The sequence below is a fragment of the Schistocerca piceifrons genome, chromosome 8 (genome assembly GCF_021461385.2).
Source record: "Schistocerca piceifrons isolate TAMUIC-IGC-003096 chromosome 8, iqSchPice1.1, whole genome shotgun sequence".
Taxonomy (NCBI): Eukaryota; Metazoa; Arthropoda; class Insecta; order Orthoptera; family Acrididae; genus Schistocerca; species Schistocerca piceifrons.
The window spans coordinates 120,200,301-120,224,629 of NC_060145.1; the positions used below are offsets into that span (position 1 = coordinate 120,200,301).

Here is a 24,329-nt window from a genome sequence, read left to right on the forward strand (position 1 = left end):
AATCCGACGGCAACCCAACCGCAGACAGTCGACGGACGAGCGACAAGTTGTTGCTCGCGGGTATGTCCCAACAGCCTACAACGAAATTCAAACGACACAATGTGGTAGATTAAGTAAAGATTCAACTTTCATGTCCGGGATCGGTGAGCCACGGACCTTGTAGCAATGGGAACAGCACTCCACACTCCGACCGCGCGTGGATGCCGCCACGGAGACTTCCTCGCTGCTCCACGCCAACCGACCAACTGCCAGGCCCAGAAACAGTGAAAGGACCAAATATATGTCAGCCGATGAAACGAGCAACCGAACGACCAACCAACTGTCGTCCCGCTCCAATCTCCGTCCGTCGGACAGTTCACGTGTGTTGCCAGTGGTCGGCGAGCACTGGCTGTCCGCGCCTCACCGGCTCCCGTTCCGACTGCACTGCTGGTCCGTCTCCAACTGACCTGCAGACACACGACGACCCAGAAATTCTATCGGTCGCTCCAGAGTTGGTACGACTGTTCACTTATCGATACGCGCAGCTGCTGCCGCTCACGGGAAAGTAAGGCAGGAAGTTAGTGACGCCAGTAAATGGAATAAGAAAACGAGAAGGCAGTACCGTAATTGAAGATGATAGACAATAAATGACCTGAACACGAGCGGTGCGCGGCTCATCTTGATCGCAAGAATAGATTATTTTTCAATTGATTACTGGCTGCAGTTGCCAAACAACATTCTTCAGATCACCGAAACTAACAACAAAGAGAAAACTGCCTTTAGCTTAAAATGACTTCAACAACAACTTCAACAACATACTGTAGCTTGCTCCTTTCTTTTGGCATCGGAAGGATCGAAATAAAAGAAATGAGTTCTGCCTGTCATCGTCCTTCTTATCATCAGATGAGAAAAACCTCAGCTGATGATCTGCAAACATCACATCTACACGTGCACATACATCACATCCACGCCTGTATAAATATTTTTAACTGTGATGGTGTCGGACACCTCTTCACGTACTGCAGGAATATCGACTGCTGATTCAAAGTAATTGGATAATGAAGAGAACAGGAGCAGACTGCAGAACAGTGAGGGATAGCTAAAAGAAAGTCAGATACATTTTCTTAAACAAATTGGAAAGAGGGCCAGTCTCGATACGAGGAGGTGGTAACTAGCCAGTCCACAATTTCGGATTCCAAAGGCAACCCGCAGGCATGTTGTGGGCCGAACCATAATTACATGGAAAAACAGAAAATACGCTCCTGGAAATGGAAAAAAGAACACATTGACACCGGTGTGTCAGACCCACCATACTTGCTCCGGACACTGCGAGAGGGCTGTACAAGCAATGATCACACGCGCGGCACAGCGGACACACCAGGAACCGCGGTGTTGGCCGTCGAATGGCGCTAGCTGCGCAGCATTTGTGCACCGCCGCCGTCAGTGTCAGCCAGTTTGCCGTGGCATACGGAGCCCCATCGCAGTCTTTAACACTGGTAGCATGCCGCGACAGCGTGGACGTGAACCGTATGTGCAGTTGACGGACTTTGAGCGAGGGCGTATAGTGGGCATGCGGGAGGCCGGGTGGACGTACCGCCGAATTGCTCAACACGTGGGGCGTGAGGTCTCCACAGTACATCGATGTCGTCGCCAGTGGTCGGCGGAAGGTGCACGTGCCCGTCGACCTGGGACCGGACCGCAGCGACGCACGGATGCACGCCAAGACCGTAGGATCCTACGCAGTGCCGTAGGGGACCGCACCGCCACTTCCCAGCAAATTAGGGACACTGTTGCTCCTGGGGTATCGGCGAGGACCATTCGCAATCGTCTCCATGAAGCTAGGCTACGGTCCCGCACACCGTTAGGCCGTCTTCCGCTCACGCCCCAACATCGTGCAGCCCGCCTCCAGTGGTGTCGCGACAGGCGTGAATGGAGGGACGAATGGAGACGTGTCGTCTTCAGCGATGAGAGTCGCTTCTGCCTTGGTGCCAATGATGGTCGTATGCGTGTTTGGCGCCGTGCAGGTGAGCGCCACAATCAGGACTGCATACGACCGAGGCACACAGGGCCAACACCTGGCATCATGGTGTGGGGAGCGATCTCCTACACTGGCCGTACACCACTGGTGATCGTCGAGGGGACACTGAATAGTGCACGGTACATCCAAACCGTCATCGAACCCATCGTTCTACCATTCCTAGACCGGCAAGGGAACTTGCTGTTCCAACAGGACAATGCACGTCCGCATGTATCCCGTGCCACCCAACGTGCTCTAGAAGGTGTAAGTCAACTACCCTGGCCAGCAAGATCTCCGGATCTGTCCCCCATTGAGCATGTTTGGGACTGGATGAAGCGTCGTCTCACGCGGTCTGCACGTCCAGCACGAACGCTGGTCCAACTGAGGCGCCAGGTGGAAATGGCATGGCAAGCCGTTCCACAGGACTACATCCAGCATCTCTACGATCGTCTCCATGGGAGAATAGCAGCCTGCATTGCTGCGAAAGGTGGATATACACTGTACTAGTGCCGACATTGTGCATGCTCTGTTGCCTGTGTCTATGTGCCTGTGGTTCTGTCAGTGTGATCATGTGATGTATCTGACCCCAGGAATGTGTCAATAAAGTTTCCTCTTCCTGGGACAATGAATTCACGGTGTTCTTATTTCAATTTCCAGGAGTGTATGAACCAAGATAACGAAAACTACTAAACTCGCTAGAGAAAGTACTGAAGCAGTTTAACAAAGACGCACTCCAGGTTTCGAATCAGAGGTTACAGGAAAGATCTATGAGTGGAAACACTTTGCGAGCACCCTGACAGGGGTAGCGTGACATAGACTACCAAATTAACATCGATAAAACCGGGAGGCTGGTGACTCGCAGTCCAGACCAAATATTTACATCTTAAATACGGTCAGTTTTGTAGTGAGCATTGTACCGTGGATAATTCGATCAAAATTGAGCATAATGGTGGACGGTCGCCTCCATGGCGTATACTGGCGCACAACTGCAGGTCACGAAGTAAAGCCTATAATATACTGCCAGGAACTGACCCTACCAAGCACTGCCACAAACTAAGGGCGAGAGGGCGACTCTGACAAGGGGACGCCACGACGCTGGTATCAGGGGTTTACTTCAAACTTGGTACACCTTTAGTACGCCATTGAAATAACATAATGTGCAAGTAGTAAGCTGCACTACTCTGGCAATTCCGAGAAAACCACAAGAGAAGTTTTACGCGTCTACTACGTGACTTATGCATCTGTGCGAAGGTGACAGCCACAAGAAGTCGTTGTGTTCAAGTGGCGCCGGCATCGTAGCTCAGCGTGTTCCATCAGAGGTTTATCTGCCCACTGTATTAAGAAAAATGAGTGAATGGATCAACGATGAACCTGAATGGGTGTCATAGGACGTCCACTCCGAACCAATGTGACAAACAAAATGAAATTAAAGAAAAAAGTGGTTAGCTTTCGCCCGCAGCACGAGGGTCTTGGACGAGGCGATTGTTCGAATCCCGTTGGTACTTCTTCTTTAATCTATTTTTTTCCATCATTGGTCCAATTATTGAAATTATATGATTGAGCCGTGCGTGGCTCATGTTCGTGCCATCTATTGTTTAACATCTTGTTTTTACCGTACGGCCGCCTCGTCATTTTAATTTCAATTTCTGGTGTCACTGAATTGGTGCCTTGTCTGCCCGTGAGTGGCAGCAGCAGCGCGTATCGATATTAGCCCTGCCGTATTAACTTTGCTGGACGGCTATTACTTCCCGATCGTCGTGTGTCGGGGGGGAGGGGGGGGCCATCGGACTTGGAGCGGTTGGAGTTGGAACGCGGTCGCGGTAGAAGTGCAGTCGGGACGTAGCAGCAGTCAAGGGACGGAGCGCTAGGGAGGCGCGGACAGCCGGTACTCGCCGACCGCTCGCGACACAGGATGAACTGTCCGACGGACGGAGATGGCAGCGGGATCGACCTCTGTTCGGCCGTTCATTTGGTCGCCTCTTTCGGCGATGTGTATTTGGTCTTTCGACCGTTGCTGGGACTCGTCACTGGGTCATCTTGCTGGACGTGGCTCGGCTCCTTCATGTGCGGAGACGTCGTGGCTCTGGACAGGTAAGACTCGCCCGACCGTTGATGACACACATGGTGTCAGTGCCAACGACCTTGGTTGGTTTGTGGTCGGTCGTCTGTTTGGACGTGTGTTTCGTCAGCGGCCGTCCTTCGATTTTGTCTGTGTGTCCGCCTGTGATTTGTTCTAGTTGTTCATCAGTGATTCGTTTTACGAGTGTTAGAGTTTCTTGTGACAGTGTTTCATACAACACTATGTACCCTGAGTCAGTTCGGCTGAGCAGTGCTTTAAATGCTGTAATGCTGTCTGCGTACTGCAGTAACAGTCGGTGGTGACAGAGCAGCGAGTGAGTGTTTTCTTACCGTGGTGTTGATGCTGGCTTCCACGGCGTGTAGTTCCACAGCCTTGCGATGATCATGTATGTCAGTAGTTATTGTGCCTTGGCTTATTAACACACCAATATTTGAATACGAGTGTTACTGGTCTCTTCGTCTCGCTGGCATTTTGGTTGTAGTGCTTTTGGTCTGGTGACCGAAATCAGGTGGTTGGTTGGGTGCTTGGTTCGTCGGCTGTCTGTCGGTTGGGTTGCTTTTCCATTTAGAAATTGTTGGTCAGGCTGCCTGTTTCGCCTAAACGGGCTTTAATGTTACAATTCCAGGCCGACCCTTGGAAACTTCTGAGCGCCGTTCCGTGTCTGTTACATAGTAACTTCCCTGTTTGAGTCTTAATTCTTGGGTGAAACCTCCAGAAGAACCTTGTATTTGAATTTCTTGCTTAGGCCTTGAGTCTTGGATTTTCGGTCTGGCCTTCAGCCGATCTAAAGTTAATCAAAGGAGGTCGATTAAAGTTTTGAGTGTTTTGCATCCTTGTTGTAATATTGTGTGTTGGTGAATAAAGTTTGTATGTTGAGTGAAATTGACAGGAACTTATTTCGGCCCCTTTCCACAACCTAATCCGCTCTGTCCTGCTAGCGCAGGTGTTTCAACGACATTTTAAAGGTAATATAATGAAAAAAACACGTGCATTTTAACGAAGTTGTAGTGAATTTCGTATATTATTTGACTATTTACTATTTATAATTGAATTTTCAAGGACCAGGGACAGGCTTGAAAGGCCCCAAGTCAAACCTCAAAAATAATGATATGAATGACGTTATTCACATTCAGTTATAAAGTAAATGGCAGTGTGCCAATTGAAACTTCATGCAAATACACGTGGTTTTTTCAATATATTACCTATCAAATCCATATAAATTAAATAATATGACCAGTGATGAAAACATAGATTAATAATTATGTCTGAGAGGGAGTCGAGCCTTCGCCACGTACATTCTTCTTCTGAAGCTCGAACGCTAATCACTTCACCACCTTGAACTAAAGTCCGGCTTCTACGCACAGGAGCATAAGCCACATAATAGACGCGTAAAACTTCTCTTGCGATTTTCTCGGAATCGGCAGAGTAGTGCACCTTACTACTTGCATGTTATGTTGTTTTAATGGCCTACTAAAGGTGTACGAAGTTTGAAGTAAACCTGTGATCCCAACGTCGTGGTCTCCCCTTGCCAGTAGCCTTGTAATCTCTGGCTCTCGAACACTGCACGCTGCCTCCGACAGCAGAAGATCCCTGTTGCCAACACGAGCGAAGACGGAAATGCCGACAGTCACTTAGACTTTCAGCCGAAGAGCTGTTCGTCCCGCCCACTCACAGGTTGGCGCTACTGGGATGCCGCCAGGCGTCTGGCCGCAGGAGACGCCGGTGTCCCTCCCTCCGTGCAATCGTCGCCATGGCGTGGAGCTTTGAAACCGGCTTATGCACTTCGACGCCATTTTGACGAATTTATGAATTAGATTAACTCAGAAATTTCTCTGTCCCCGTTATCTGAGAGTCCTATACTTAGGCAAGCTTCCTAAACAGCATAAACAAGATGTTCCTATTCGTCCAATTGTATCATCATTCACTGCTCCATCTTACAAACTAGCTAGTAAAACGGACGTCCTAATTAAGAGCAAGACTAAATTCAAACCAAAGCATGGTATTTCAAATTCCTTGGACCTAGTAAATAAGTTAAAAGGTATATCTGTCTCTCACAGTGAAATTTGTATCCTTTGATGTCTGCAGTTTGTTTTCCAACATACCAGTGGGAGAATGCATTGATATTCTGACAGAGCTGATGCATAAGTCTAATGTGGAATTGAATGACTTGAGGATGGCCACTCATACATGGCACTGAAGTATTTCCAGTTCCAAGGGATTCTTTATAAACAATTAAATGGCATAGCTATGGGTTCCCTTCTTAGTCCACTGTTGGCTGAAATATTTATGGACCGTTTTGAACAAAATTTTCTAAAAACGGAGGCTTTGAGTGTAAATATCAAATGCTGGTTTAGATATGTAGATGATGTCCTTTGTATATGGACTGGTACTACAACAGAACTCAACACATTTTTGAAAAACTTAAACAGTCAACATAAAAATATTCAGTTCACAATAGAAATTGGCAACAAATTTATAAACTTCTTAGATCTCACCAGTGACATCAGTACACACATACATTATTTCAAAATATATAGAAAAACTACAGCTACAGACACACTAATACCTTCTTGCTCACAACAGCTCATAGCTCACAAACATGCAGCTTTCCACTCAATGGTACACTGTCTCATATCTATCCCTACGTCCAATGATTTTAAAGCAGAGTTAGATACAGTAAAATTTATTGTCACAGTCAATGCCTATAGTCCAGTTCTTATTGACCACATCTTGCACAGGAAACAAAACCGGAAAATTATACCCCTCCTGTATGCCCCACCTGCTTCCCCATCCACTGTTTGCAAGAAATGGTGTACACTACCATTTCTAGGTGAGGTATCACAGATTGTTGCCAGAGCACTGAAAGCCTGCATGTATAGGCTTTCCTAGTATGTTACGAACACAACAGCCCTGTCTTTTTTAATAGCAAAGGTAAAATCCAGCTATTAGCCAACAGTGGGGTGTACAAAATCACCTGTTCTGATTGTGACAAATTTTACATCAGTCAGTCAGGCAGAGACATAGCAACTAGGCTGGCTGAGCATGAACGCAGCTGGAGGTTGCAGAATTCTGACTCCGCATTTCCTGAGCATGTACTGATTGAGGGTCAAAACTACCAGCCAGTGCCCCATGTACTTCACTTAGCAAACAAAGGCCATAAACTCAACCTGCTTGAAGCCGTGGAAATTAACAAACATCTTGCTCACAGTCCAGATCTAATCCTAAATGACCAGACAGCTCAACACTTCCCCTTTCCTCAACTTTATATAATCATCTCTGTTGTTCATTACTTCCCACACTGTCTATTCCTACATATTCCCATTTTCCTGTATTCATTACGTTCGTTTTATCGAAGTTGTCTATGTATTCCATTTAGACTGCAGTTTCAATAGTTAAGGCTTTCCTTTAACTGGTACTTGTATCACTGTCCATGTTTAACACCTCTTTTAGTTGTCTCATCAAATATTGTTCATATTTTACTTTGTTCATTTATTCAATACAAGCTGTTACATAGCCAATGTCTTGAATATAATGTTAAAATGCAGTAACACCACACTTTCAAAGATCGCGTTTACTGTATGTTCCTTCAAAAGCCTCCATTTTCCTGCATTTATTTATTTATGTTTATCTTATTGATATTGCTTGAGTTCCTTATGTATTCCGTAGTTACATTGATAATTGTTTTTTCTTTTAATTGGTTTGTGTATCACTCTCCATGTTTATGGAGCCTTTTCAAGTACTGATTTTATTTTGTTTTATTAGTTTTGTTTATTAATAGAAACTGTTATGTAGGCGTGCTGTTCCTTTTTTGTGTTAAAGTTTTCCTGTCTACTCCATTTTTATTTATTTACAGTTCAATTTTTTACTTTTTCATTGCATTACCACCACACCGTCAAAGAAGTTACTTACTGTACGTTTCTGTTTCAGTCTATACGTGTTACTTCTCTTCCAATGTTGTTTGCAAATATTGTAACTTCTTTGGTAACAATACTCAGTAAATGTCTGAAGATAACGTTGTAAGCCGAAAACCGGTTATCACAATAAAAGTAATATTGTAGAACAAAAAGAAACTGGTGCTTTTCATTTATTATAATGTTTTTCTACGAAGAACCGATGGAAGATTCTGTTAACAAACTATTTGTGTTTACAAGTAGCTTGAGAAAATTACTTTTAAGCATAGTTAAGCGAATCAAATTCATAGTATTTTTAATAAATGGGTGTGTAACCCCGTGTCTACCATCATCGAACTCATAGTTGAATGAACAGTTTCAATTTCATTTTAGCCCCTCTCTCTGTTTAGGGACTGGGCTGGACAGCTAAAGAGACGTGCATAAATGTCTCTGGAAACACTTAGTGTAACTATACATTATCTCAAAACTCCAAATTTGCAAGAAATTTTTAAGTAAGTCATCGAAAATACAGGAAAAATAGTTCGGTTTAAATGCACGATGTTGCTTTAGTATGAGATCGCAGATGCTTTCTTTTTACTGAAGCTCCTGATCTAATACTAAACGAACAAAGTGAATTTAATCAAAACTTTTTTCAACATTTTCAATGATCTACATTAAAAATGTGTTGCAGATTTGAAGTTTTGGAACCACTTGTGTTGGTGGACCGTTTTGAGTGTGTTTTGCTCGGAAGTCTGCGTCATGCAATGCCTTCTTCCCCATGGTCCTTCGTTTCCGCACGTTGACATCGGCTCTGCTGCATATACACACTGAGACGTGACGACTACACAGTTGCAGCCCGTTGGCCTTTAATAGTTATTTTATTTATTACATTATATTTTTATCTGCACGCAATTGGTGAAAAAATGCGTTTACATACCTTGATTCCAACTTTTGTTTCAATGGTTAGTTTTTGATAGCTACTATGTGCTCTTATGTATTCTTGACACAGCTACTATGAATTTGGCATTTGCATTGTGAGCTGCATTTTTCATCTGTGTTCTCATACTTATTTCAAAATTTGTATGTATGCATTATCATATTGTTAGTAATGATTCTGCTTAGTTCTTCGAATTGTAACTGTGTGTATTTGCACACCACCTGTCGTTTTTTACTGACTAATTTGGTTGGTGCCGACAAACATACACAGTGGTTAGTGTTCTGATGGTTTGAAACGGTGACAAATAGGCTTTGACCAAATTTCACATTTTTCGTATGTTTTGCTTTTTTATCATTAACATGTTATAGTTAGTAGCAAACAAACCTCAACTTTTTATACAGGTACACTTCTTAATAAGCATGGTGTGTGTTAATGTATTTTACATTTTTCTTGTTCTCTTGGTTTAAAATTATATTGTAGGTTGGGCCAGTGGTGTGTTTAATGAAAGGAAAATTTTTCGTTTCTCTCCCTAGGTTCAGAACTGCAGTCTGCAACTTCTTTGGTATAACATTGGTAATTACTGCACATGCAGCTCTGCCCATGACCATGCAACAAGAGATAGACTCAATTTACATTTACCAAGCAATAATAAACATAAAACTCAAAACACCATTTTCTACCGAGGAATAAAACTGTGCAGTAAAATATCAAAAGAGATTAAAGAAATTGCAAAAATACACTTCTTTAGAAAAGCAGCTAAAAGTACTTGTTATGCAATACATTTTATACATTGAAGGGTTACTTAGCTAAAACAGAGTGGGGGCTTGATAAAAAAATGTAATTCAAATAAATAATAATAATAATAATAATGATTATAAAATATCTAACATTCCACATAACACCCTCACTTTATTTTTTTCCCTTCTTTTTTCCTTTCTAGAAATACTTACCGCCAAGCTATGTGTAGCACAATAGAAACACCTCTTCCTCTCTCTGAGCTCTACATCTTACTCATCATGGAGGGATGCTGACTCAGTTTTTCAGGATAGCAAATGAGAAGCTGCGGTACAGAAAATGGCCCAGAGATCACCAGTGTGTGTGTGTGTGTGTGTGTGTGTGTGTGTGTGTGTGTGCGTGTGTGTGTATGTGTGTGTGTGTGTGTGTGTGTGTGTGTGTGTGTGTGTGTGTATGTGTGCGTGTGTAGTGAGTGAAGTGTTATGAAACAATGTGTGTATAGTGTGTGCAGTGACTGATAGTGAGATAAGTGTGAACAGTGTGGCATTGCATCATTTAATAAGTTATTTGTAAAAATGTATTGTATACCAGGAGTAAATCTAATGATTGTCTCTAACTAGAAGTCTGTAAATATGTGTGTATACGAATTAGCTTATTTTAAATTGATAGAAATTTGTAAATACTTTTACATGTCCTATATCCTTGTAAAAAGAGATCTACAGATGAATTACTACTACTACTAATACTAATTAACAGTATGCTGAAAACACAGGTCATAGGCTATCATAGTATGTATTTATTGTATTTATTGATAGTTCTTCACACGACCTGATAGGAATTCTCCATTCATTTAGGTAGTTCCGACATACGTTACCACACGAAGGCAGTCTACCTACACCGTACGTGGACGCAGTCTCTAGCAAGAGCAGTGTGTTTTCACCACTTAATTTCATTATTTTGAAACAGTGTATTCTTGAAGATTGTATAAGTCAATTTAACCTAGAGGCAATTTTCGTTATCTTCTTAGTTTAATAAATCTGAAGAGGGATGTTTAGCAAGCGAAATCAGTAATCAGTTGTAAGGTAATATATAATTGTGATCAAGACAATTAGAACAATTGATATAAAACAAATATTAATAGTTTTAGAAAGTATTCAGATCTTACTGAAAATGTACCATTGTTTCGTTCGTCGTTTGTTGCTGTCATTTGTTTTCAATCAGCTGTGAATCTTCTTTTTCCATAATTTCGTTTTGGCAGTACTCTTGTTAGATGCGGTTTAAGAAGGAATAAGGTGGCATCAGATAGCTAACGAAGTTACTGTATTACACATTTTGTATTTGCCAACAAAACTGCACAACTACACCACCGTCAAAATCGAATGCGCTTATCCCAATATCTCTTACACCGATGCAAACATAGAAGTCGAAAAGGAAACAATTTGAAACAGGGGAGACTCAGTGTTCTGTTCCGGGAATGAGGGTCATAGTTTGTTACTTCTCTCCCCTCGCCTCCCTCCCCACCCCAACAGATATTGTTTTCATCCGTACTTTTAACAACCACAGATGCCTCTGATTTAAATAATAATAATAAAATTGATTAAAATTAATATTATGGTAATTTTTTAGACTAGTGCTTAGTACTCGTAGCTTATTACATCGTGTAGCATAACTTCCAAGGAAGTCCAGTTTAAGGAAATTCGTTGTCCAAAAATTCGGAAGGAGCCTATGTTACACAATTTACACTAATCTGACAACTTCATAATTTGAGTCAGCGATAGGATTAACACAGAACCCAGTGATAGTTTTCAAATCCTATATCATCTAGGCGCAGTAATACTACTGGATTCCTCAAAATTTCAAGAATTCCCTGAGTAGGAACTAATGGTAAAGTCTTGGCTTACTTTGTCTTGGAGAAACGAAGTTAAAGACGGAGCTTCGGTATTGTATCAACGACAAGACTTCAGAAATTCACTATGTGATTAAAAGTATCCGAACACCCCCCAAAACATACGTTTTTCATATTAGGTGCATTGTGGTGCCACCTACTGCCAGGCACTCCATATCACGACCTCAGTAGTCATTTCCAGTTACAGAACTGGAAACGCACCTCATCACTGACTACTTCAGTAACCCATTTCTTTACGCAGTGAACAGCATAATAACCAACGATATCCAAATTACGTGGCGATTCCTAGTGTTACAGCATTCCCCTTTGGAGTCTCCTGTGCTAAATCTGAGCTTTTGTAGAATTCCAATCACATCTACTAAAGCGCCGGAATTCAGAAATGAATAAAACATCTATACTCCAAATTCCAGGAGTGGGAAATACTCCATCCACTCCCACCATTGCAGACTTCCTATGCGCTCGGATCATGGTACAACGGCCGGGTGAAGGTCACAGTATTACGAGATGAAGGGTAATTGAGTCAACAAGGCATGTTGGCGTACCGCGCCCTTGATGCAGATGGTTTGGCAAGCGGCTGCTGTCTGCCTTTCAGATATCATTCGAAGCGCGTGGCGCTATCGGGGAGTAGTGGGGCGGCTCGTAGTTCGTAACAACGTATCATGTGAGAAGGCATCTGCACAGGCAGTCGCGGTCTGCTCTGCGTCGCAGAAGCCCCTCCAGAGGACCCCACCAGCTGCCAGCCCAGGACAACAGGTCAGCCTGATAGACACCGCACTTACATGGGCCTTCCAAAGCCGGAAATTCGTATGCTGATTTCTCAGCACCGCTTCTCCTGCCGTATATGGCTGCTGCACACCGCTTGTACTCTTTTGAGAATAACGAACATTCTAACAGACTCGAAGTACATTTACATCTACATCTGCATCCATTCTCCGTAAGCCACCTTACGGTTTTTGGCTGAGAATAATTTGTGTATCAGTCCCACTTCCTCCTTCTCCTACCCAGTCGCGAATGATTTGCAGTAAGTCGTAACCTTTCCAAATAAAAATATTTATTTGTTCCGAACTAAAACTGGATAGGTTTTCTATGCTAAACTTCGTGTGTCTATGCTGTTGTCCTGAACAATAAAAACTGGTTTAATTACAAAAATATCTCTGACAAAGAGACACCAAATTATGTGAAATGTATACCTATATTTTTTCTTTCTTTCTTTCTTTCGCGTACGCCATAGTCCCATAGCAATCACGGGGTCGGCGTGGTTACAATGAATTTGGCAGTGTGAGTGTTAGGGATGGCTGGAGGCTCTTCCTGCCGCCACCCTGTACCCCCCAGGATGGAATCAGTGTACGCCAACTGTCTGCGTCTAGTGTAAATCGTGAAATAGTGCGGACGTGTTGCAAATATCTGCGACGCGTGTAACTGAGGCGGAACGTGGGGACCTGCCCGGTATTCACCTAGCGGGATGTGGAAAACCGCCTAATAACCACATCCAGGCTGGCCGCCACATCGGCCCTCTCGTTAATCCGTCGGGCGGATTCGATCCGGCGCCGGTGCGGCTACCTGAGCCCAGGAAGCAGCGCGTTAGTGCTCTCGGCTACCCTGGCGGGTCAAATGTATACCTATATACCAATTAGTTTTTACCAAACTCATCAGAAAACCGAAACTGTAATTTAAAGAAACAATCCTATGTAATTCAGTATTATGTAGTGCAGCGAGAGGTGTTACAGAAAGTGACGTCACAGTGAGTGATCTGCAATTTAAACACAAAAAAGTAGCAGAATAACAATGCAACATAAAACTGCTAATGGAATTTAAGAAGAATAAATAACGAAAATGTTTATATTCAAATTCCCTGTGTACTTAAGTGCGCAAACTGACTAAATAAAATTCTAGATGTTAAATAATGCACACGCAAGCATAACACAGAACTGTAAGAATAAAGTTGTCTGCATAAGAAACGTAATCTGAACTTCACCTAAACTGAATCTAATAACAATTTACAAATGCTAAGCTAACTGTAAATGATTCTGCAATATTCTCACTCTAATGCAAAAGTTACCCTAACAAATTTTTATATGGATTACCTGTGGCAACGGAAACTCGGTTCTGCTCGAAAGTGATGAACATTCAAATACAGCGCAGCAGCAGACCACATGAATAGGAAAGAAAACCTTGCGCAGTGCAATGCGAGGAGGCGCATGTATACTAAGCCGATCACACTTCACTCACTGTGTTCCGCAAAGTGCAATGCGACAACACATATAATGAGAAAAGAAAAGTCATGAGAAGAGGGTGGTAGAACTCATATTTGCCTAATGCAGTACAGTACCTCTTAAAACTGTATTATGGATTTATAATACCTTCATTAACAATTACAATCATACTTATAAAATTTGCCTTCTATTAAAAATATGACTCTGCTATGAAATTACATCTTGAAATGGTATTGGAGTAGTAAATCTATAACTTCTGAGTGCAAGCCATGTGAATAAATAACTTGTTTCATCACGTGTCAATAATAAAATAGGACCGAAACCAATAAAGAAAATTCCTAATAGAACTTTCCATTATCAAGACATACCGTAAATTGCGCGCAAGCAAGCAGCGCAGCGACAACAGTGCCTGAAAATCCTCTCACAAATCGGTCTTTACCAAATCATATTTCCAAAATCCGACAGCCTCTGTATCTTTATCCTTGTGCTTTCAAGCAATATCCAGACCGATCAGTGGCTTGTCCAGCAACCGTCTCACTAACTAGCTTCTCTCAGAATGCTACAGCAACGTCAACACCACTAACAACCAAACTCCACATTGCTCGTACCCAGAACTTCCGCGGCGTAACATATCGGCTACTGGAAACCTCTTTTTGAAAAAAATATTCAGTATAGAGATATGAAGTATGACACATCGGATGAAAACAGAGTTTATATCACCACTGAAATTCCCTGGCAGGTTAAAACTGTGTGCCGGACCGAGACTCGAACTCGGCATCTTTGCCTTTCGCGGGCAAGTGCTCTACCATCTGAGCTACCCTAGCACGACTCACGCCCCATCTTCACAGCTTTACTTCCGCCAGTACCTCGTCTCCTACTTTCTAAACTTCATAGAAGCTCTCCTGCGAAACTTGCAGAACTAGCACTCCTGGAAGAAAGGATATTGCGGAGAAATGGCTTAGCCACTGCCTGGAGGATGTTTCCAGAATGAGATTTTCACTCTGCGGCGGAGTGTGCGCTGATATGAAACTTCCTGGAAGATTAAAATTGTGTGCTGGACCAGGACTCGAGCAGGAGAGCTTCTGTGAAGTTTGGAAAGTAGGAGACGAGGTACTCGCGGAATTAAAGCTGTGAAGACGGGGCGTGAGTCGTGCTTGGGTAGGTCAGTTGGTAGAGCACTTGCCCACGAAAGGCAAAGGTCCCGAGCTCGAGTCTCGGTCCGGCACACAATTTTAATCTGCCAGGAAGTTTCACATCAGCGCATACTCCGCTACAGAGTGAAAATCTCATTATTTATATCACTATTCTTTAATACACTTAGATAGAAATCTTACGAAGTACGGTGTTGTTAAGCCTGTGTGTGATCTTGAAGCTCTTTAAGTTCGTGGCCTTTTCGTGCAATAGGAACGAAGAATCAGTATATTGGTTGACTATTCTAGGAACGTAGGAAACGGCCTTGTCGCACTGTTAACACCCGTTCCCTCAGATCACCGGAGTTTAGCGCTGTCGGGTTTGGTTAGCACCTGGATGCGTGACCGTCCAGTCTACCAGGCAAGCGGTGTGCACTCAGCCCTTAAGACAAATTGAAGACCTGCTTGACTGAGAAGTAGCGGCTTCGCGCTCGTGAACTGACAACGGCCGGGAGAGTGGTGTGCTGACCACGTGCCTCTCCATATCCGCATTCGGTAACGTCTATAGTCTGAGGATGGCACTGCGGTCGGTCAGTGTCGTTGGGCCTTCCGAGGCCTGTTCGGACGGAGTTTAGAGGAGTTTCTAGGAACATATGATCTCACAAATTTTAACAGTAAACCATACCATGACTCAGAACGGATCATTAGCAACGTCTGTGATAGGATTTAGCTCAATATCGTGACACTTTCGTTCTCCGTCAATGAACCTCTAACGAGCAATATTCAAGTATTTGTTGAACTAGTGTTTTGTAAGCTACTTCCTTTGTGGGTGGACTACATTCCCTGTGGATTCTTGAGATGAATCTCACTCAGCCTAGCATGCGATTAGTTTTATGCGGTCGTTTCACTTCAAATCGATCCGAACCCGTGCTCTTAGATGGATGTGACATCTTATGGATGTGACTATTTGCAGTGATCGTTTTTCAGTCGCTTATTCCTGAAATAGGGGATATTCTTGCCAGTTTGACCTGAATCCTATAGAACAACTTTGAGATGTTTAGGAACGCCAACTTTGTGCCAGGCCTCACCGACGGACATCGATATCTCTCCTCAGTGCAGCACTCCGTGAAGAATGGGCTGCCATTCCCCAAAAGTCTTCCAGCTCCTGATTGAACGTATGCCTGTGAGTATGGAAGCTGTCATCAAGGCCAATGGTGGACCAACACCATGTTGCATTCCAGCATTACCGATGACTTGTAAGTCATTTTCAATCAGGTGTCCGGATACTTTTGATCACATAGTCAGCATTTGAGACAGGACGTGTAGTTGGACTCAAAGATGCCGGTTGGGGTAATAGGCGAATCACTCGACGTCTGAATAGAAGCGGTGCCACTATAATACAATGTTGGCAGGAATGGGTGAATCTAGCCCAAACACAGCGTCAAGAAGGAAGCGTCGACCTAGAGAGATGACAAAACGTGAGGACAGTGCGATCAGCAGAGAGGCATTCAGAGCGCCAGTTTCATAATTATCATCGCTCCAACGTGCAACTAAGGCGCCATAATAGGCGACTCACATAATGGGGCTGAGCTCACAATGCTTTTTTCGACTACTATTGACTTCTGTACGCCAATAATCTCGTTAGCAGGTGTCCAGCACATTCGGAATGGAATCTCATTTACTGGAGTGAAATTGTCTTCAGAGATGTCCCACTTCGAACTGAGCCCCGACAACCAGGAGTGACGGTCTGGGGTGCCATTTTATTTCATAGTAGCACCTTGTGGCACAGCGGTACCTGGACGATGTTCTATGCCCTGTTTAATTGCCCTCCAAGACAAGCCGTCCTGGGCAATATAATGCCCGCCCGCACACGAAGAGAGGTTCTACTGCTTGTCTTCGTGTTTGCTGAACTCTACCACGGCCAGAAAAGTCGACGGACCTCTCTCCAATTGAGAAAGTTTGGAGCACTATGGTCAGTGCACTCCAACCCGCTCAGAATTTCGACGATCTACCGCGCCAATTGGACAGAATTTGAAACGATATACCTCAAGTGGAATTCCAACAACTCTGTCCATCAATGCCAAGCCGAATGACTGCTTGCATAAGGGCTAGAGGTGGATCAACGTGTTATTCTGAAATTTTAGTCAATGGTTTGTACATGTGTAACGCGTTTGCCATTGTCCTCGTATTCAGATAATTCCTTCGTGGTGTGCCTTCTTTTTGTGGCTTTGGGCGTCAAGATCCAAGATGTGCGATTTGTAGGCAGTGCATATCGCAGTTAGTGGTTAATACCAACACCGTGAAAGTGTGCGAGAGAAATAGAGGTAGTGTGAAAAAACGTTTTTGGACCGGCCCTGGGTAAGCCCGAAGCTACTTTATGGCTGAATATTTCGCTCCTTCGAGAATGACATGCTGTATTCTGTTTGCTATAAATCGATTCTGTTCTCTGTAAAACATTGTTTCTCTCGTGTCTTCTTCACCGAAAACAATTTCGGCGCCGTCTCGCCTCTAGTCGTCTTTTTTTTCCACCAGTGCGTCTCAGGGGGTCCGAGTACGAATAACGAGTAACGATACGCTACACGGAAATAACGAGGTATTGTTATACACCTCATATGAATGCCAACAACCTTTGAAACTTCAGTAAGGGGAAGGTAATGAAAAGTGGGTCAGCTGAGCTCATGATACTCAGCGCATTTTCCCGTTATTTTTTTACTACCACAGTAATAATTATACTGACGTAGTGAACTCTGAAGAATACTACATAAGAACGCCAAAGCTGTTCTCAAAATACTGGTTTAGTAATTTGATATTTACCCTTTGCACCACCGCGCGCAAGAAAGATTTTTATATTATATTAGATTCGTGCGTAAGTTCGTAGCGTTTTTGTTTCTTGTAATGGTATTCCGGTTGCTATGGGTTTATTTGTCGACTATCGTCTCCGTGTGCGGGGATAATACCATTGGACAGAGCACGGCAAGAAAATGGTTTTCTCGCTTTAAGAAGGATCATTTCGACATTACTGACTCTCCACGTTCAAGATGATTTTCGTGGTTTGATCGAGATCGTTTAAACACATTAATCCACAGTGATTGTCAGTGTATTCGAGAACTGGTAAATGTGATGAACTGTGATCGTTCCGTCATCGTGCGACATTTGCATCAAATGAGGAAATTTAAATATCAAGTGTATAGGTACCGCATGCTCTAAGCCAAAATCACATAAATTAGCGGGTTGCCATATGTGCATCTCTGCTTGCTCACCGTCAACTGGCTCGTTAGAAACATCGACCATTCTTATCTTGTATTGTTACTGGTGATGAGAAATGGTGTCTTTATGCTAAGGCAGAAAACGAAATGGCTGGCCCAAAACAAAGCAGCAATTCCCCGAAAAAAGACTTGTACGCATCCATGAAAGACAATGTTAAGCATCTGGTGGACCAACGACGGTGTGATGTACTATGAATTGCTTCCTCGAGGAGTAGCCGTCACTGCTGACATTTATTGTCAATAACAGAGACGTCTTGCAGACACAATAGAAGAACAACGACCAGGAAGGCAGTGTGAAGTGAAGCTAGGCCGCGGTAACGGCTGCCCGCGCTCCGCTAGACTGACAGAAAATACTACACAGGAGTTGGGTTGGGACGTCATTCCGCACACACCTAATTCACCTGATCTTGCACTCTCAGATTTTCAGCTTTTTTCTATGGAACAACCTTCAAAGAACTTCCTTTCCCGATGAAAATGCGCACCGAACATGGCTCGACGTGTTCTTAGCCTCAAAACCACGTGATTTCCATAGACGCGGGATCGAAAAGTTAACCCAGTATTGGCAGACTATTGTAAACAGTGAAGAAGGCTATGTTATTCATGACTAACTCCTCTGTTATGTGCATCTTGTTGTGATATTAAACTTATTGAACAACGCTGCAAACTTACGCACCAACACCAATATTAAGAAATTCAAATGTCCCCGCAGTGCAATCCATACGGTACCACTAAGGGACGTATGCTACAGCATTATTTAATTTTAGCAAATCGTATGATAAATGAGGCGTTTTCCTTGGACATTTAATTAGCGAACAGGTAGAAACAGCGTTTCTTCGTTGCATCCAAGTTTTAATACAAAAACCACCAAATACATCACTTTACTTTGTACGCTATGATATCGAGTATAACGTATGTATGGTCTGTTTCTAATTTTAGTAACGAAAGATGTGGATAATCAATGCTTCTTGACAGTAAGATAGCTCTACAGTACCGCATTTATTCGGTTTAAATTTACGTCGCTGCTTTTACAAATCTGACAAGCAAATATTCCATTACCGAAACTGGCGTTTGGCTACTTGTTTGTGTGATTCCCGTACTCGAAATTTTGTTTACGTTGACTTAACAGCAGTGTAACTCGAAGTCTACATTAGTTGGGATAGTGGCAATTTGGTTTTGAGGTGTCGAAAGTCATGAAAGTGTATATTAATTAGACTGCAAGGTAAGTCTAGAAAAGCTGTATTACATCATAAAAAGGCCGCTGGCGAGTATTTTGGTACAATTTTTTTTTAATTTCATAATGACCACTAAAATGGTTACACAATACCAGCAGCATTTTGTGCAGCCCAAAGTCCTTGCATTCTTTCTCTGAGAGGCTGTTTCCCTCTGCGCATTCTTTGCCCATTTCCTGTTCATCAGCAAATCCTTTAAACCTGTCGATTACTCAGCTTTGTCGGGATTGAGACGTATACCCATATAATGCAACCTGATCGAGACGCTTTCTCGTCTGACAGACACATTTGTCAGAAACATTAGTTCCACTGTCAAGCAAAAATTTGTTTCCTCAACCTCTTTTCATCCTTCATAAACGGATGTCCGTAGCATTTTGTCTTCTTTATTTAGTTGACTTGATTAATCTTCCATGTTGATTCTAAAGTTCTTCTCTTCCTTGTACGCCATACAATCCATCTACGTTCATCAAACCTCCTCACGGACGATTTTTCTCTTGAACTTCTGTCATTAAGAGGCACTCACTAGAACATCGAACACACGGTTCGTTTATTGGCGCACTGCTTTTCTTGCTTTATATTAATGATCTTCCATTTCATTTGAATAAGGGGGCACAATTAATACTATTTGCTGATGTAAACATTTAGGTTCGGCTACTTTTGCCAAAGAATAACTGGCGACTTTGAGTATACAGATGCCAGTAAGTTAACATATTTTGCATATTTTCATTCACTGATGTTTTATGGAAAAGTACTACGTGGTAACTCCTAGAGAACTGCATCCGAATCCTTGTGAGCGGCGTTCACGAGATGGTACATTCGTAGAACAGCGTAATCAACAGTTTCTCGCTGAAGTTCCGGTGGAATCTGAGCAACGTGTATACTGGTCTTCGGCTTCAGTGGAGACCGTACGTTTCCCTCGTAAATGCGTTTTCTTATATATCCCCTGAGCCAGAAGTCATATGGCTTCAGATCACGTGACCTTGCAGGCCATGCATCTGGAAGACCTCTGGAGGTAGCACGTTACTTGAAAGTTGCATTAAACAGATGTTTCACTGGGTAATATGAGGTGTTGCCCCATCTTGCGCGAAATCATTGGTTTCCACACACTTGCGCTCCTCGATACCAGGAATCACATGCTGTATAATGTGGTCTCGATAACGTGCAGTCGTCACGGATCACTTGACAGGCCCGGTGGGTGTGCCCTCTTCAAAAAGGAATGGACCGTGAATAAAGTTGATTGCGAATCGACACCACAGATTCACATAGGCTAGAGCAACGCCTCTTCGTGCACAACGCGCGTTTTAACAGTACTCCAAATTCGGCAGTTCTGTGCATTCACAGTTTCCCGCATTGTAAAATGTGTTTCGCCACTCTATAAAATATTGCTCAGCCACATGTCAACCACTTCAGGCAAATTCAGAGCACTGCTGTGGATCATGAGGCTGCAGCTGCTGCACGGTCTGGGTACTGTACATGTTCCAGTGTAAGACAGTCTGCAAGACTTTTCGTACTGTTGACTATAGGATGGACAGTTATCATCACACTACACTCGCACTAGCACTACCAGGGGCACGTGATGCACAGTCACTTACAGCAAACTTGTCAGAAACTCTCACTTCTCTTCTGGGTGACACACCAAGCTCATCTGTGTTTTCGTATTTCATTATCATCGTCTTCAAAGCATTTAATGACGAAGGAATCTTCTCATATCTTTCAATCTGTATACTCTCTCAACGAAGGACTAATTCCTGCTGTTCGTATAAAACAATTGCACTAGCAGCACACGGTCTCACTTCTCGATAACCATACTGTTCACTCACGTTATGACTTATGAAATAAGAGCGTCAACGTTATACCGTCATATAAACAGCGTACAGTGGCAAGAATTAGATCTGCTTTTTTTTTTTTTTTTTTTTTTTTTTCGGCGTAGCTCGATACCGCATTAACGCATCAGCATATCTACCAAGTTTCTCCGCAACATTATGTTGCTGAAATTTAAGCCCTGGATGGTTCTGCTGTGAGGGTGGCGCGGATGACAGCCAAAGGGACCTACTATGAAAAGAAATGGTGCCCCACACCATCATTCCTGGTTGTCGGGCCGTATGGTGGGCGACTACATCTGACTGGGACGTCTCCAGACAAATTTTCGCTGGTCATTGGCGCTCATTTCGAAGCAGGATTCATCACTGAAGGTAGGTCTTCTCCAGTCAATGAGATTTCAGGCCGAAGACATGTCTGGAGACGTCTGAGGCAGTAGTGAGATGCCATTCTGACTGTAGCCGGCCATAACGCCCGACCATCAGGAGTGATGGTCTGGGGAGCCATTGCTTTCACACCAGGGCCGCCTTTTGTTGTCATCCGCTGCGTCTTTATACCACAATGTCACGCCGACGATATTCTAAGTCTCATTTTTTTGCCCTTCATGGCAAGCCATCCTGAGCTTACATTTGAGCAAGATGATGCCCGCCGATACGCGGCGACTGTTTGTAGCGTTTGTCTTCGTAATTTCCAAAACCTACCTTGGCCAGCAAGGTCGCCAGATCTCTCCCCAGTTGAGAACATTTCGAGCGTTATGGGTAGGCCTCCTCAACCAATTCAGGGTTATGACGATCTAACGCGCCAGTTGGACTGAATTTGGCACGATATCCCTTAGGAGGACATCCAACAACTCCCTAAATCAGTGCAAGCCGAATAAGTGCCTGCAGAAGGACCAGAGCTCGATCAACGCATTGTTCACTTGTTCAATTTGTGAAGCTCTTTCTCTTGAATAAATCATCCATTTTGTCTGAAATTGTAATCATTTGTTTGTTTGTACATGTAAATGACCTCTAACGGTTTCCGTCCCATTCGGATTCGACGTTTTTTATGTCTTACGGTGAATTTCTATTAATTACTTTCGTAACGAAAGGTTTCGTTGCGTGTACCGGTTTGCATACGATGTCTCTTGTTTGTCAATACGTCCAGTCCGTGTCAATACGTATATGTTTAGGTCCCAAATACCATAAGTCTTTACCGTGCGCGGTAGCCGCGCGTTCTGAGGCGTCTTGCCACGGTTCGCGCGGCTCCACCCGTCGGAGGTTCGAGTCCTCCCTTGGGCGTGGGTGTATGCGTTGTCCTTAGTGTAAGTTAGTTTCAGTTAGATTAAGTAGAGTGTAAGTCTAGGGATCGATGACCTCAGCAGTTTGGTCCCATAGAAACTTACCACAAACTTCCAAATTTTCCATAAGTCTTCCTTTTGCAGTTTTGATGTTAAATAGTTCGGTGTGCTACTGACATCGTTTATTTACCGCTATAAATGCATCCTTCCACTTCTTTCAGCTCCTCTTGAACCTGAAAGTTAAACAGCATTACTCATAAGCTGGAAACCGATCTTCCACCTACAACATGTACCTTATCCTTTATAATTTTTCGCTATAGACATCACATGAGCTCAGATAGGAGTGGATTGGGAAAGGAAATCGAGAAGTGGTTTGTATCGGAACAATCCCACAATTCAGCATAAGCTACTTTGCTTCGTTGTATGGAATTTTGGAGCCGACTCAAGACAAACTAAATCGAGTGTTTTCGCCACTATACTGCTTCCCTTGATTCGCACACGTCATTTCATGCGTTGGGCGACACCTGACAAAGCGTCTGGGTCTAGGTTCTATACTGTCATGGTCGCCACATTTCACACAACTTTTTCTCTGCTACTGTTCCTGCTAAGACTGGCGGAAGAAATCTTGTGAGTGCTTTGCCTACGCAATAGTCTCTCTCCTCCTCAGTGAAATATAAAATAAGTTAGTGTTATTTTGAAGTAATGTAGTCCACATTAACTTCATCTAAATTTATATCGATATGCCGCGAGCCACATTGCGGGGTTTGGCGTAGGGTACTTTGTTCACTACTGTCACTTTCTCTTTTCCTGTTCCAGTCGCGAGAATTTGCGGGAGAAACGATTGCCAGTAAGTCTCCATGTGACCTTTAACATCTCTAATTTTGCATTCATGGTCTTTTCGCTAGATATATGTAGCAGGAAGCAATGACTACATCTGTAGACTCTTCAAGGAACGTCCGCCTCGGTATGTTAACAGTAAACCACGCATGATCCAGAACACCTCTCTTGCAGTGACTGCGACAGGAGATGATACCTCACCAGGTCACTAAATTAACCTCTAACTAACGCGCTACTCTTCTTTGCATCTTCTCTCTTTTCTGTATCAGTCTTATCTTGAGCGACTCCCTGACTTACGAGCAACAGTCAGCTATCAATCGAATGAGGGTTTCGCAAACTAGTTTCTTCCTGGATGGAGTAATGTTCCTGAGGATTCTTCCAATGAATCTCGGTCTGGCATCTGCCGTGCCTGCAGTTAGTTTCGAGTGTCGCTCCATTTTAAATCCCTCTGTATACATACATGCTAAATATTTTATGGAAGTGACTGCTTCCATTAATTGTTTTGAAATGTTGTAATCATACAATAATAGGTATTTCTCCCTATGTTTTCGCAGTACATTAATTTGTTTATGTTGAAGTTCAACTCCCAATCCCTGCATCATCTTCATGTCTTCCTGCATTTCGCTACAGCTTTCTAGCGTCGCGACTTCTCTATGTAGAACAACATCATCTGCGAAAAGCTTCGTGGAATTTTCGACGTGGTCTGCTATGTTAAATAGTGTATATGTATTGGCAAATGTAATCGACCTAAAACACTCCTTCTGAGCTACGCCCGAAGTTACTTTTACGTCTGAAGACAAATAAGAGTGGCATGCCGTGTTCTGTTTGGTATAAACTCTTCAGTCACGTAGTTTATCTGATATTCTGCACGCTAGCACTTTTTTTTTTATTACGCTGCAGTGTGGATCTGTATCACACGCCTAACGGAAGTTAAGAAACACGGCATCTACCTGGCCGCCTGTATGTACTGCTTTCTTGGTTCAAATGGTTCAAATGGCTCTGAGCACTATGGG

General features: G+C 43.3%; 1 protein-coding gene across 2 annotated transcripts in view; it reads left to right on the plus strand.

The window, feature by feature from the left end:
- The window catches only part of LOC124711152 (UDP-glycosyltransferase UGT5-like), a 274,796-nt gene that overhangs the window by 166,999 nt on the left and 83,468 nt on the right, over positions 1 to 24,329 (plus strand). Inside the window, exon 1 of one of the 2 annotated variants that reach the window (XM_047241053.1) lies at positions 12,160 to 12,297. The exons of the other annotated variant lie outside the window; for it this stretch is intronic. The gene's annotated coding sequence lies outside the window, so the exon portion shown is untranslated. Of the gene's footprint in view, positions 1 to 12,159; positions 12,298 to 24,329 lie in introns of those variants that run through there. 2 annotated transcript variants of the gene reach the window in all.